The sequence below is a fragment of the Rhinolophus hipposideros genome (assembly GCF_964194185.1).
Source record: "Rhinolophus hipposideros genome assembly, chromosome: 20".
NCBI lineage: Eukaryota > Metazoa > Chordata > Mammalia > Chiroptera > Rhinolophidae > Rhinolophus > Rhinolophus hipposideros.
In genome coordinates, this window is record NC_138066.1 from 33,780,824 (window position 1) to 33,797,702 (window position 16,879).

Genomic DNA, 16,879 nt, shown 5'->3' on the forward strand with positions numbered 1-16,879 from the left:
ACCTGAGTGCCCTTGGCTTTACACCCAGCTTCCCCCTCCAAGGAGGTGAATGCTAATCACTTCCCTCAGACCTGTTTATGGGGTTTGAGGCCTGTGCTGTTACAAGGTCTAGTTCACGTGGCGTGGGCATTTGATTTCCTCATAGACCCCCATTGTATCTACCAGGTACTTGAAGAAATGGAAATGTCTCATACTGCAAAGGTGCCTCTAAAAGCACAACCGTGAGCCAGAAAGAATGCTTGTACAGGCTTAAAGGATCGTGGTTCTTAGCCTTTTTAGGTTCTAAGCCGTGGAAGAAACTAATGAAAGCCTTAACTTAGCAAAGTGCTCATAAAGAAAATGTGCATAGGAGTACAGTTTCTTGACTCCCCCTGACATTGGCATATGGACTCCACGTGAAGAATTTCCTGAATTGTTACATATGACACATGGTTAATTGGATGTAGGCACCAGCTTATAGACCTCTTGATCATGAAGCTTGAGCTTATGGAGTAATTGCCCTACTCTAGCCATTCTGGGAAAACCTAGGAGGAACTGTTCTTACTGAGAGGTGCCACCCAAGAATTAGGAAAGTTTGGCCATTTATCTTTAATCCTTAAAAGAGGAAGAGCTCTTTCTCTGCTAGAGATACCTTTGAAATTCTGAAGCTGACGTGTGGGAACAGGAGGCTCACCATCCTGTGACTAGTTGATTTCCTATGGCTTAGCAGTGCTAACCTCAGGCTTTGCTTCATCTATTAACTGCGGAAGAACTGCCCTGTGTCTGTAACTTCATTTGGAATCAATGAAGGTTAAGTGAGGTGACATCCATGAAAATCTTTGAATTGTCCTTATGTGGATTACCCGTACTCCAAATGACCCACAGCGTTGTTTTACTCTGTGCCTTCTGCCCTCTAGCAGTTTGCTGAGCCTTCTCTGCGCAACATCAGTCATAATACCAGTAAAGGCAAATGGATTTTTCCCCCCTTCTTCCGCCTCCCCCCCACACTCTGGTTCAAGCCATTGTTTCTCAGTCTAGTTGTGTGCACAGTCCCTGGCCCATGCTGGTAGTATGAGCCTTGCGCTCCCCACCGGCTGAGGCAGTCGATTGCCAGTCGGATTGCCAGTCGTCCGTTGGCCGCTCATGACAGCTCTCGCTGGCTGCCGGCCGCTCATGATGGCTGCCGGCCACTCATGCTGGCCACCAGCCGCTCATGGCAGCACACGCTGGCTGCTGGCCACTTGGCAGCTTACGCCAAGCTCGGGCTGCTGACAGCAGCCCAGCTCCAGGGCGAGCTGCTGTTCACAATCTTAGCTGTAGAGGGTGCAGCTCACTGGCCCTTGTGGGAATCGAACTGGCGACCTCGGCCTCGGTGTTAGGAGCACAGCGCTCCAACCACCTGAGCTGGAATAAAATGCTGGGAAGATAAAGGTTTTGCAGCAAAGTTCCAGTCAAACATAAGATCCTTACCAAAACCCAAATGAAATGATTTTTTAGTTCAACTAAGGTTACTGATGGTGCTGTCGAGTCTCTATCGAATCACTCAACGCTCTTCAATTCAGCAGATGCTAGTGAGGCACCAAAGTGTGAATGTAGCACACAGACTCCAGAAACTGACTTCCTGAGTTCATACTCCAGCTCTGCCACTTCTTCTTTTCTTTTTTTTCTTTTTTGTTTTAATTTATTAGTTTCAGGTGTACAAGACAAGGTACTACTTAGACGTTCATCATTTATATCCCTCACACTGTGAACCCCCCTCCCCCATCCACTATCCCTCCAACCTCACACCGAGCCATCACATTATATATATATAAAATTATAGTTGGCATTCATTAATGTTTACCAGCTCTGCCACTTCTTAGCTTATGTGACTTAAATTGCTTATTATGTAAAATGGGGTTGATTGTACCTTCCTCATACAGGGTTTTGGGGAGGTCTTAAGTGAGTTAATACACGTTCAGTGCTAGGAAAACTGCCTGGTGTGTTATGTGTTATATAAAAACTGGCTATTTATTTAGCATGTATGTTGTGCTAAGCAAGTAGTTCGTGGTTCTTGGCCCATTAAGGAAGATAGTCTAATCAGTTAATCTCACAAACAAATGTAAAGTTGTAAAAGTGACAGATGCTAAGGAATGACCTAGTTAGGGGGCTCAGGGAAAACTTAGCTGAGAAATAGAAGAGTGTTATTCAGGTAGAGAAGGGAGGAACAGCATGTGCAAAGGCCCTGTGGTAAAAGGGAGCTTGGGGATTCTAAGGACGAACTGGAAGAAGGCCAGGGCCTCCAAAATAGAGAACAAGGGATTGAGATAAAGCCAGATTATTGAGTAGGGGAAAGCCCACATGAGACCTTGGATGCTATGAAAGTGATTTTGTCTATATCTTAAGAGCAAAGAGCAGACATTGAAAGGTTTTAAGAAGGATGGTTGTAGATGCAGGGAGACCAGTTAGGAGGCCATTGTAACCAAATAAGAGATCATACTTGTAGAAAGGAGAAGGGTAGAAGGAATCGTGGTAATAGAGATAGATATCAAAGTTGATTGAACTTGGTGACTGATCGAAAGAAGTGTCAATGTCACTGGTGCCTATTTGGATTTCTGGTTTGTATTATGGAATGGATGGTGATGCCATTTGTAGTGTTTCTCAAGTGGGAAGAATTGGAGGCCACATCGTTTAAGAATGAGAGAAGCACCAAGGAGGCTTCGAGTTGTATTTCTTGAGTTGTCTATGGAGTACATGGGTTTTGTTGTTACTCTATAACTTTCGAATGTCAGGAATATTCATGTCCAATAAACAAATTCTGAAATTAAAGAGAATAACCCGTGTGAGTTTTACTCTGTCACTTCCTGCTGTAAGATCCTGAATAATTTACTTAACATTTTGGATCTGTGAAATGGGAGAATGTCACCGCCCTGTTGGGTGGTCTAAACAAAACCAGGAGCCTCTCTGTGAGGTGCTTGGTGCAAGTGTCTTGTGCCAGGAGGTACTCACCAGTATCTGGTAAGCAAGTGAATTGGTGAATGGTCGAGATCAGCTGCGGTTTACCCACCCAGGTCTCCCCCACACACACACCCCGCCTCCCAACCCACAGCACATATGTGAGAAGACTGCCAGGGGAGAAGCAGTCAGGCTGAGACCTGGTGCTCTCCTCCTGCTTAAAGCTGACTGACCTGGAGAGGGGTTAAACCTTGGCCTCATTAGCGCTGAGGAAGAATAGAGGTGACTATGACATCCGCAGGGCTGAGTGTCCCTCTGCTTAGTGACGTTGGGGCAAACGTCATAGCCATTTTCCTGACTTTTCACACACTTCTTCTAAATAACTTACAAAAGGGAGAGAAAGGAGCCAAGAAGTTACTCTTCATCTTCAATGCCCATAAGCAGAATATTATCGTAAAAGGATTCTCGTCTCCCCTGGCCTTGCCCTGTGCTCACGAGGCTTTAGCCTTCTTATCCTTTAACGCACCATGATCTGTGAGTCTCCTGATTATGTCCTTTGCTGTTCTAGCCCATTATTCCTATCGCATTTCAGGTGTCACTTCCTCAGGCTTTCCCTGACTACGCTGTCTAAGGGCGTTCGGTAGATACTCTTTAGGACAGGACCCTATTTGATTGTCTGCAGAATGTGTCTCAAAACCTGAAATTATCTTTTCTTTCCTGTCAGTCCCCAGCCCCACTAGAATGCAAGTTTCATGAGAGCAGAGATCTTGTCTGTCTCGGTTGCTAAAATTGTGCCTCACATATCAGGTGCTCACATATTTGGTAACTGAATGAAGCATGTGTAACTAGACATGCAACAATCCCGTATGGCCCATGAAAAGTGACTTTGTTAAAGGCACTTCTTTTCCAGTGTTATCCATACTTGCCCCCACGTGGACCTTTGGCCCAATCAAGCCAACCATCTCACTTTATCCTAAAGCAGTGCTCAGCGCTGTGCTAGGCTGCCCCCTGCCTAAAACTCCCTCCTTGTCCTCTGTCTTTAAGGTTGTACTCTTGTTAATTCGTCCTTTCAACTACATTAATTTATTGTCTCTCCCACCCTCTAGAGTTTAACATGTGAATGGTCAATAAACAGGTATTACTTTCTTGATCAGAAAAATATTTTTTTAGTTTTCTAAAATCCAGGAAAAGGGGTAGGGATAAAGTTAGAAGGATTTGTAAGCTCATGGGTGAGGACCCTGTAGCACCTGGCACAACCAAACCTTTTTAAACAATTTTCTGAACATAGGTGATAATTGTCTTTATTGTATCCCCCTCCTCCAAAGAAGAAAGGGACTTAGTACTGGGGACATAGATGGAAGGGGGGGGAAAGCAAGAATATATAGAAGCCTGAATCCTGAGTTAGGAGGGCCTCTGAGAGACATGAGGGAAGTGGAGCAAATTATTTAATGAGTCTTAATCCAAACCCCCTCCTGTGTTTGCCAAAGAGCCTGGAGACAGACCAAACACCCTCAGCCTCTCTCCTTTCATTTATTCAATTCTTTTTTATTCTCTTCCTTTGTCCTTCTGATTATCAAAGTAACACATGCTCCTCACTGTGTAAATTTTGAAAAGCATCAAGGGTTAAGCAGAAATCACCTGTAATCCCAAATTGTATCTATTAAAATAATTGGCATATTTTTCCCAAAAAGTTCAATTGTAAATGACAACCAAAATATTACTATGTAACATTTTTGTCACCCCCTAAAAAATGTAACTTTTAAGAATTTTAAATTGGTTCAACTCTTTATCAGGTTGCGTTAATAGTATGAACTAAACATATTTGAACTGGCTCTGAAAGTGCAACGCAGAAGTAAATAAAGCCTTTTGATTTCGTCTTAAGCTTTTTTTTTTTAAGTACCAATAGAAAAAGCTGAAAATTGAAAAATCACTGACGTATGCCCGCTGAGTCACTAACCCCAAAGCTCACTAAGGCTTCTCTCCCTGGCCAGGTGTTACAGGGAATCTTATATTTTGGGCCAGGGCTCTTCTCATATTTCTATTTTTTTCTTTCTTTAATTGAATACATACTAAATTTCCATTGTCTGCATTGTTATTTTACGGAAAGCTAAGCTCTTTTCTTCCTGTGTGTCTCCTTTATTCTCACACTACTACCACACAACACTTCTGACACCAGATGTGTAGACTTTGCCCCCATCAAGAAATTCTCTGATACCAGCTGGGTGTCCTACAATTTAACTCAATTCTCACACCACCTGAAGATAGCATCAGATCCCGCCCCATGGGATAATCACAAGTAGTGGGCCCCGAGTACCCACCATTTCTGTCTGACTTGGCTACAATATCAGAGCTTCCCACGACCCCCAACTTGGGTTCCGCTGGAGCCGCTGACAGAACTCAGGGAAGCACTTACCTACATTTACCAGGTTATTAAAGGATATGACAAAGGATGCAGATGAACAGCCAGGAGAAGAGATATGTGGGGTGAGGTCTGGGATGGTCCCTAGCGCAGGAGTTTCTGTCCCTGTGGAGTTGGAGTGCACCATGCTTCCACTTCATGGTTGTGTTCACCCACTGGAAGCTCCCCAGACCCTCTACTAGTGAGATTTTTATTGAAAGTTTCTTCAAGTAGGCATGATCAATTACTAACTCAATGTCTAGACCCCCTCCCCTCTAAAGAAATTGCGGGCGCGGGGGTGGGGGGGGCTGAAAATTCCACGCTTCTAATTATGGCTTGGTCATTGTGACCAACCCCCATCCAGAAGCCTGCCCAGAGTTGCCTCATTAGAACAGAAAGTAATAGGGTTCCTACCACGTGGGATGTACAAGGGTTTTAGGAGCCCAGTGTCAGGGATGGAGTCAAAGACCAAATATTAGAACAAGAGATGCCCTAGTGCTCTTATCACTTAGGGAATTACAAGGGTTTTAGGAGCTCTGTGCCAGGAACTGGGGACCACTTATGTATTTTCTATTATCTCACATTTGTACATTTTTTTATGCACACATATATTTTGTCCCCTGTTAGACTATAACTCAGGGTTTCTCAGCTTCTGTGCTCTTGATATTTTGGATCAAAGAATTCTTTGTTGTTGGGGGCTGTCCTGTGCATTACAGGATTTTTCAGCAGCATCCCTGGTCTCTCTACGCACTAGGTACCAGCACCAGACCCTTCTGTCTCCCTCCAGGCCTTGCTACATGTCTCTGGTAGCAAACATCACTCCCCTATCCCTTGCAGGAGAGAACCACTGCAGTACTTCTTTGAAGTCAGAGGCTATATCTTATAAATCCCTGTATTTTCTAAAATGCATAGCACATAATAAGCCTTTTTATTGTCCAAATAGTATCATTGCTTCATGACAATATTATAATAGCTATTTAATATTTATAAAGCCCTTACTCTTTGTACTGTTCTGAGCTCTTTACTTATATTAACTCAATCCTCACAACCACCCTATGAGATAGGTCCTATTATTATGCTCTTTTTACAGTCAAGAAGCTAAGGCTCAAAGAGGTTAGGTTAGTTACTCAAGGTCACCTCGTTGGGAAGAGACACCTAGGATTTGAACCCTAACCAGGCAGTCCAGCTGCAGATTCAGGGCTCTCAATCATGTCGCTATCTACTGCTTTCAAATGCAAAGAAAAAAATCAACGTAAAAAAAGTCAGACATTCTCCATCTGCCTACAACATTTGCATAGGCAAACACATGGTAAAAATAAAATTTCCTATTCTGCCTTTTTCACAGAACATGATCTAGCAAAGCATTTTGCCATGTTGCAAAAGTCTTCTAAATTGTTTGAATGGCTGCATCACATTCCATTGAGAGGATAGACAATAAACTAACAAAATCAGTCCCTTATTGGGCATTTTGTACCCAACATTTCATTTGAAACATCATAATCAATTTTTGAAGTAGAATTTACACGCAATAAAGTGCACCCATTTTAGGGGTACAGTTTGGTAAGTTTTGACAGATGTATCACAATCAGGATATAGGACATTTTCATCACCTTTGTTCCTTTCTGTAGTTGTGTGCTGAAGTGGACTAATACCCGAGTGCCAGCTTGGGAGAAGCAATTATGTACATCTCAAATCTGCATGTAGCAGCTGAAAATTGGCCACCATGGGAGTATTTACACCACAGAAATTGGTAAAGTGCCACAAATCAGGGCTTCCCCGCCCCCTTTTTTTTGAGAACCAGCACCACAATTTACACTCCTTTGTGGTCAACCCTCTGTCCTCTAATCAGACTGCTTTCTGACATTTTGGGTTTTTTAGAATTCTATATAAATAAAATCATGCAGTATATAGTCAGTTGTGCCTCGCTTCTTTTACTCAGCATATTCCTGAGATTTGTCAGCATTGTGCCACATATCAATAGTTCGTTCCTGTTAACTGTACTGTATTCCATTGTGTGGCAATACAAGGTGGCTGCAGCCTTTATTGTGGCTTCCACAGGAAGGAACAGGTGAGGCTTAGGATTAGCTAGTTTAATAATTTCACTGGACCCTGGGGTATAGGGACTGTTTCTAGTTGTCTGGTACCTAGCCCTGGAGTGATTAAGGCAGAGAAACAGTGACTGAAGGGTGAGAGCCTGATAAAGTAGATGGTTGGAATAAGAGCTTTGGATTGGGTGGTTTGTCTATAAAAGGTACACGGCAGGAGAAGAATTTACTATTTCTAAGAATTGGCTGTATTATCCTTCGATAGATGAATGGATAAAGAAGTTGTGGTATATATACACCATGGAATACTATTCGGCACTAAGAAAAGATGATATAGGAACATTTGTGACAACATAGATGGATCTTGAGAGTATGATGCTAAGTGAAATAAGTCACACAGAAAAAGTAGAGAACCATATGATTTCACTGATATGTAGTATATAAACCAAAAACAACAAAAGAACAAGACAAACAAATTAGAAACAAAATCTCATAGACACAGACAACAGTTTAGTGGTTACCAGAGGGTAAGGGGGTGGGGTGGGGAGGTGGGAGATGAGCATAAGGGGGATCGAATATAGGGTGATGGAAGGACAACTGACTCTGGGTGGTGAACACACAATGGGATTTATAGATTAAGTAATACAGAATTGTACACCTGAAATCTATGTAATTTTACAAACAATTGTCACCCCAATAAATTAAAAAAGAAAAAAAGAATTGGCTATAACCCTGAGATGGGCAGTCTCTCCAGGGTCAGCAAGGCCCCAAGATGTGGACCCCTTTCCACACTTGGCCCTAAGATTCTCGTAGCCAGACTAATATCCTCCAATTAATAATAGGCTGGAGGATCCTCCTGTGGAGAAACACTGACCAGCCCAAGAGAAAATACCTATGAATACTGTATTAGTTTCCTAGGGCTACTGAAACAAATTACTGAAACTTAGTGGCTTAAAACAGAAGACATTTATTCTCTCACAGTTCTGGAGGTCAGAAGTCCAAAACAAGGTGTCAAAGGCTCCTCCAGAGGCTTGGAAGCATTCCTTTCCTTGCCTTTTCCAGCTTCCGGTGGCTCCAGGTATCCCTTGCTTGTAGCAGGTTTACTCCAATCTGCCTCCATCTTTACTTAACGTTCTCCTCTTTGTGTCTCTCCTTTTTGTCTCATACAGATACTTTTTATAGGCTTTAGGGTCCACCCAAATAATCCAGGATGGTCTTCTCTCAAAATTTTTAACTTACTTTTGCAAAGATACTATTTCCAAATAAGGTCACATTCACAGGTCGTGGAGATTAGGTTGTGAACATATTTTGGGTTGGGAGGGCCAGCATTCAACCCAATAAAGATACTAATTGCTGAGAATCCACAATGAAAGTCAGCTCACTCCAGTAATGCCTACCAACTGAGAAGCCCTGTTTCAGGAACACAGAGCTTCCAGACAATTTTATTGCCTCAGTCTTATCCAAGAATGGACTGTAAAGGATCACCAGGTAATTGAAGAAAGTCTCTAGCATAAGAGACAAAGACCAAAAAAATAAACAAGAAAAAAAGGAAATTGGAGAATATAGAAACAGCACAGAGAACAGAACAATACAAAATCTAAACTTTAAAAAAAAAAGATGATATTCTCAGAATGATATGGAGATGTTGCACTCATGAAACAAGAACAGAAGGTTATAAAAATAACATCAGGGAATAAAACATCTTAAAAATATGGTAACCAATAACTTCAATAAAAGGGGTTGGAAGATAAAATTGAGGAAATATCCTAAAAAAAAAAGAAAGCTGGAAAATAGGCATGAAAAGATTTTTAAATACCTACATGTAGCCTAGGAGGACTAACATTTAACTAAGAAAGGTTAAAAAGATGTAGAAAGAATAATGGAGGAAAAGCAACCATTGAAGGAATCATTCAAGAAATCATTCCAGAACCAAATATCCTAGATCTCCACAATGAGAGGCCCACTGAGTGCCCAACATAATGGATGAAAGAGAGATCATGGAATTTCAGATGAGTAAGAAAATAGGAAGGTTACTAAAACTTTCCAGAGAGAAACAGCAGGTCACGTTCAAAGGAACAACCATCAGAATGGCACCATGCTTCTCATCAGCCATGCTGGAAGACAAATTATTTATGACCTATAATTTTAGGAATTAGCCAAATTGTGAATTCAGTGAAGTAAGCACATTTTCAGATGTATAAAATCTCAAAATTTTTACTTCCTACCCATGTACCCTCCCTTAGGAAACTACTGGAGGATGTGGTCACCAAAAGGAGAAAATACACCAAGAAACAGGAAGACATGTGGTCCTAGAAACAGGATATTCAACATAGGTGAGAAATGAAGAAAACCCCCAAGACGATGATGAAGGGAAATCCTAGGGTGACAAATGGCTTGGCAGCAGGCCTAGAGAAAAATCAGTCAAGATTGGGGCAGGAGGAAAGGACGCCCAGAAGGGATGTCTCCAAGAAGTAAAATGCAATGAATAGAGGGAAAAGTTACACTTTTGGTGATAGTGGAGGATAAACTCATTACAGGGACATAGAGAACTATTGTTTTTATTAATAATTAACTCCAGAAAAATAAAAAAAAAAGAAACTGGAGAAGAAAGAAGCTCAATCATTGTAGACCAAGCAGCTTGGCCGTGAATAATATTTATGGAGGCATCATTGTGTAAACAGTGTATCGATCACGGGCCCCAACACTGGCTTCCTCCTGCAGACTGCATGCCAGCCAGCAGGGGGTCTCTGTTCCGCTCTCCTGGGTTTCTTTTGGTTAAGCAGGAATTGAGTTAAATTCAACTGGTAAATTAATGCATTAATAAATTAACTGTTGAATTAAAATATTAATAAGAAAAATGGGTCTAAGCAAAAGGCTGTGGATGAAAGCACACACACACACACCCTTTTTAGACTAAACACCTGGAAAAGATTTTCTAAAGCTTTAAACTTGTGTCCTGTTGAACAATTTGAGAACTTTGATTTACCCAGATAATATATCACAATTTATATCCAACCTTCATCCTTTTATAGGGAAGTTACATTGTGTATACTTGAATCCAGCATATGTTAGACTGACCCTTAACGCATTATATTGTTTGGTTTTTTTTTGTTTGTTTGTTTTGTTTTTTTGGTTGTTGAGAGCCCACTGGCCCATGTGGGAATCGAACCGGCAGCCTTCGGAGTTAGGAGCATGGAGCTCTAACCGCCTGCGCCACCGGGCCGGCCCGTTTGTTTGTTTTTTTCTAGTTCTATTTTTATTTTTTCCACTAGGCAGTGAGCAATTTGAGGGTAGGCTCTTGTTCTTTCCTCTGTAAGATTCTGGCACCTAATATAGACCTTGGCTTTTTTTTTTTTTAATCTAAGATTTATTGAGCCACCACAGAAACCCCCATTTGAGATGATGATCACATCTGATATTTGCAGAGCGTTCAGTCATTCACCTGGTGCTATCCGGTCCACCTGCCCTGCGCTGAGGTTGGTGTTTGTATTATCATCTCTTCTCTCCCATTTTGCAGAAAACGACCTGAGTTCCTAAGAATGTCTTGCCCAAGGTCGCACATGTCAATGCTGGAGACTCTAGCAGAATCCAGGTCTTCTGACCCCCGGTACTGCATTTTTATATTTTAATCGAGGTTTAAAAATATTACCATTTTAACCTTTTTAAAGTGTATAGCTTAGTTGTCAGTATATTCACATTATTGTGCAACAACAGAGCTCCAGAACTTTTTCATCTTGCAAAACTGAAAACTCTATTAAAAGAACAACTCCCCGTTTACCCCTCACTCCAGCCTCGGGTAACCACCATTCTACTTTCTGTCTCTATAAATTTGACTACACTAGGTCCCTTCTGGAAGTGGAATGAATCGTACAGTATGTGTCTTTTTGTGATGGACGTACTTCACTAGGCGTAGTGTCCTCAGCATTCATCCATGTGTCAGAATTTCCTTACTTCTTAAGGCTGAATAATAGTCCATGTACGTATGTACCACATTTTATGTATCTATTCATGTCAATGGACACTTGGGTTGTTTCTACCTATTGGCTGTTGTGAATAACGCTGCTGTGAACATGTGTATGCATACATCTCTTCAAGACCCTCCTTTCAATTCTTTTGGGTGTGAGCCCAGAAGTGGGATTTAAATTCTCCATCTAATTCCAAAAATTATTTGAGGCCACTGTCCCAGCACCTTTATCAGTATTTTAAAAAATGTCTGAACCTTGAATGAACGAATGAACAAAGGGGCCAGAATGGAATGGAGGAGACAATAGAAAGGAGTGACCTAACAGACGTCTTTGATGGAGTAAGCTTTTCATCTTTACCCTCAAGAAGTAGCTGCAAACAAACTTAAGATCCATCAGAGATAGACTGGAGTGGCCAAACCTTTTCTTATCTACTCACAGATCTCCAAACATTCCCAAAGTTTCATTCAAACAGTGTATAAGCCCTCTACATATGAAAGGGTCATAAAGGAGGAATATAGTATTCCTAAGATTTGGTCTATACATGGGGGCAGGGGTACAAGTTCAGATATTCTGGGCCTGTCACAGGACCTCCATAAAGGATCTAGGAAGAGTGGGGACTGTGGCATAATATGCTGATCATCAGACAATACTCACCTCCAGACATTTATGCCAGATCTGATTTTCCAGGAAAAGTTGGATATCTGGATTTTTTATGTGAAATGTCTTGATTTTTAAAAGTTGGCATTTCAATTTTCAAAAAGATTAATAGAGCATTATGTAGGTCAAAGAGAAAATGCATGTTTGTATCCTCGGGTGTGTACCGTTGATGGTATAGTCAGTGACCTCTGGAGAATTTTGTCTGGTTTCCTTCACCAAAGCTGGAAAGATGGCTGTGGCCATGGGGCTGTGATCCAATGCCTACACCTGCCAAAGCTCTGCCCTTCTGTATTTAGGGAATGTCTCATGCGTTGTAGGCAGAGAGGAAATGGCCCCAAATGAACCATCAGGTTCTCCATGGGAGTCTATCAGGGCTGGTCAGACTGGGGGAGGTAGACCCCAGGTTTCTCATCCGTTCTGTGCGATCGGGTTGTGCCCCCTTTACAGAATCATTGCAAGGTCAAAATGTTACAGATTTGGAAAGCTGGTGAATTTTTCCTAAAATGTAATGCAGGTGCTAACTGCGGTAATTATTTTGCCATGAACACTTCAGATTGTTTTTGGAATGATGACAGTTTCTACAAAAGCTGACGTAGGAGAGATGCTGGGCCCAAGCTCTGGCTGGAAGAAATCAGGAGGAAAGAATAACTTCATGGTTCTGCTCTGGTGGGTTTGAGGAGGCAGAACACTGATTTCTTTGGAAGTGGTATTGGGAGTCGGTGTGGAGTTGCCCACACTTGGGGTGATGCTTCTCCAAACATCTGAGTTTACCTCTCAGCTTCATGGACCTCACTTGGGAAGTTTCCACTAAAATAAACTTCTGACCTTTCCATCAGCTACCTGAGTAAGTCAGGGTTTAATATACTATTTCATATTCCCACTTACAAGATTTGAACTATTATTCCTATTACTTAAGAAGGCAACATAGCTTCCTATATTCGTAGGATGTTTTATGACTCACAAAGACCTTTCACTTGTAGTCTCATTTTTTTCTGGTAACTTTAAGAGATAGCTATTATTCTTCTTACTTTACAGATGAGGAAACATGGTTTCCCATTGTCCTTTAGCTAAAGTTTAGACTCTTTATTATTTTTTTTTGCAGGGGGCGCTGCCCACCATCCCTTGGAGGGAGTCGAGGAATTGAACTGGCAACCTTGTGGCTGAGAGGACACGCTCCAACCAACTGAGCCATCTGGGAGCTGAGCGGTAGCTCAGCTCAAGGTGCCGTGTTCAATTTTTAGTTGCAGGGGGCACTGCCCACCATCCCTTGCGGGACTCGATGAGAGCCCACTGGTCCATGTGGGAATCAAACCGGCAGCCTTCGGAGTTAGGAGCACGAAGCTCTAATCACCTGAGCCACCGGGCCGGCCCAAGTTTAGACTCTTAACGTGGTCTAAGTCCCTCCCTAGTCTGGCCCTTGCCTATCTCTCTGAATCCCTCTTTCACCACTTTCCCAAGCCCTTTCTATGTTCCAGCTATCCTGGATTTCTTTTGGTTCCTTAAACAGGTCAGGTTCTTTCCAGCCACAGGCCCATTGCACATGCTGTTTCTTCTGCCTAGACCACTTTTCCTTCTATGTCTGGCTAGCAACTACTCATCTTTCAGGTCTCAGTTTAATATCATTTCTTCCTGGGAGCCTTTCCTGCACATTCAGGCTACGTTGGACTCATTAGTAAGATCCTCTTATACCACTGTGCACTTCCCATTCTAAAGTCAACATAGTGAAAATTACTCATTCAGTATTTCTTGTTCCTCCTAGACTGTACTCGTAAGACCAAAATCTGCCTAATTTGACACTGTAGCCTCAGTTCCTAGTGCAATAGCCTTTTGCCCTGAAAGCTTTCATAACCACTATCTGCTGTCCGGATTCCACAGCCATGGAACTAATGTGTCAGAACCTTGCCCTCAAGTCCAGTGCTGAGGGGCTTTACCGACAAGCTTCTTCCAATAATTCAATAACCAAGTCCTTTGATTAGTGACCAAAACACAAGCCTCCCACATCACGTAGCAGGTTGTGAGGTTAGAGCACAGGGCCACTGTATTATCTGATAACCGACTAGAAAAGCTTGGTGTTCTCACCCTTCCTGTGGTCTCTGCGAGGCTCACATACCAGTGAGAACCTTTCCCCAGCATCCAATTTGGTTGAATGTAGATCACAGATGAGGGGCATTTAAAGCTGTTCAGACTATTCCTGTCTCAGGTCTTTCCTTGGTTTGGTGCACACTTGGGTCATTTACAGATGGATGGCACATAGAATTGTTGGAAGCAGTGACATCTAGTCACCAAATTAATGGTGCATGTATAGGAGTGAAAGTAACACAGTTGCTCACTCAGGCTCACGCAGCAGGTGTTCAGCAGGTAAGCAGAGCCTAGGGGAAGGCACTCGTGGCCTCATTTCAACCACTGCAGCAAGCTGAAGTCCCTACAGGTTGCAATCTGTGAAAAGGGTACTTTTTCCCCCCATGCCAGCTACATCTCTCCTCACCAAAGTCTTTGTGAAATCCATAACCATATGAACTTCCTAAATCCAGTTAATGGTGATAATAACCGAAATTTGTAGCTAAACACCCAGGCAGCACTGGATAGGCTTGCAAATGTTCCAAATACAGTGCAGTTCACATCTCCAGTGAGGAAAGAACATTGAGCCAATTCATTAATTACACAAACCACTTCAACTGAACCAGGAGCTTAAAGCCACATTCCTCAAATGTGTGCACGCCACAAAATGGATATTTAACATCAGGCAGTCAGGCTGGAAAACATTCACGAACCAGTGAATCTAAACAAGGAAGAAATGCTTCTCCAGGTATGTAATTGCCAACTTACTTTGTTCTCCAGTCCTCTTTGGTGATTTAGTTTCATGACAGAGCATGACTTCAGGGTCATAGCTCTGAGCCTGGCACACTTAGCTTCATGAGGCAACGACTGAAAATGTGTGGTGCTGGTTACAAAGAGGAACAAGCCAAGAGGGCACAGCCTGTCTTCGTTACTAGAAATAACTGAATGCATAGAGTATAAAAACCTAACCGGGAGAATATGCCCCAAACTTGTCCGTTAATTGTGATTATCTCGGGAAGGTGGGTTTATAAGCAGGAATAATCATTGTCTATGTTTTTGTTTTCCTTCAAAATTTGGAAAATGAATGTATATTACATTTATGAACAGAAAGAAATTTTAAAGTGGATTGGGGAGCCGGCCCAGTGGCTCAGGCGGTTGGAGCTCCATGCTCCTAATTCCGAAGGCTGCCGGTTCAATTTCCACATGGGCCAGTGGGCTCTCAACCACAAGGTTGCCGGTTCAACTCCTCGAGTCCCGCAAGGGATGGTGGGCTCCGGCCCTGCAACTAAGATTGAACACAGCACCTTGAGCTGAGCTGCCCCTGAGCTCCCAGATGGCTCAGTTGGTTGGAGTGTGTCCTCTCAACCACAAGGTTGCCGGTTCGACTCCCACAAGGGATGGTGGGCTGTGCCCCCTGCAGCTGGAAAGCGGCAACTGAACCTGGAGCTGAGCTGCGCCCTCCGCGACTAAGACTGAAAGGACAACAACTTGACTTGGAAAAAAGTCCTGGAAGTACACACTGTTCCCCAATAAAGTCCTGTTCGCCTCCCCCCGCAAAAAAAAAGTGTATTGGGGTTAGTGATACAATGTTCTTAGATGAAGAGCCAATTGTTACAATGAGGTTGGTAAAGAAAACATGATGTAATCATTTTCTACTACACACAGAAAAATACACTTGCATATACTAGATGTAGAACAGGGTGGTCCAATAGAACTTTCTTCAGGGATGGATATGGTCTGTTTCTGTGCTACCCAACACAGTAGCCACTAGCCATATATGGCTACGGAGCCCTTGAAATGTGGCTAGTGAACTGAGAAACTTCATTTTTATTTAAACTTAAGTATCTGCACATGGCTGTTATATAATACAGACACACTATATTTGGATACACAGGTCTAAAACCTTCCATTTGCTGGGAATAAGAAAAAAGTGGCAGCAAGGCCAGGGAGAGAAGACCAGATTTTGAAGCCAAGAGATTTACGTAAGTCAGTAACTGTTTTGTTGTTTTTCCAGTAGAGACCGTCTCTGTACTCTATTACTGTTTTAAGAATGAAGTGAGAGGAGGCACTCCTTTACGCTTGAAAAGGTGACATTAATTTAATCTTACAACACCCCTTTACAGTTTCCTGAATTTCAAGTGCTCCAGATAGAAGAGGGAACTGACCTATTAGAAAAGCAACAATGTCATCCATCCTCATTGATCTAAAATACTTTAAATGTTTTGTACTCCTTATAAATTGTTTCTCCCCATCTCCCCTCCATTATCTTGTGTTCTACGTTCTTGTCTTGAGACTTCTCCCATTAAACCATCAGCCATTCAGTATACTGTTTTCTTCTACACCCTTCTTTTTTTCAAAAAAAAACCAAAAGATTTATTGAGGAAGGGGAACAGGACTTTGGCTTTTTCCAAGTCAAGTTGTTGTCCTTTCAATCTTAGTTGTGGAGGGTACAGCTCAGCTCCAAGTCCAGTTAGTTGTAGGAGGCACAGTCCACCATCCCTTGTGGGACTCGAGGAGTTGAAATGGCAACCTTGTGGTTGAGAGCCCACTGGCCCATGTGGGAATCGAACCGGCAGCCTTCAGTGTTAGAAGCACGGAGCTAGAGCCACCGGGCCAGCCCCCTCCACCCTTAACTTCTTTAAGGGGAGTAGAAGTCCAAGTCTAACAAGCATTAAGAGAATAGCCATAAGATTAGATTACATAATACGAGGTAGATAATCAGTCGCCTAATAAATTAGAGTGGATTGAAATTGTAGTGTAATATACCTGCACAATTTGTCAAACGGATGATCAAGGTTAAGGGGTTGTGGAGTTGGGGGGGAAGGTAGGTGTCTCAAGACGAC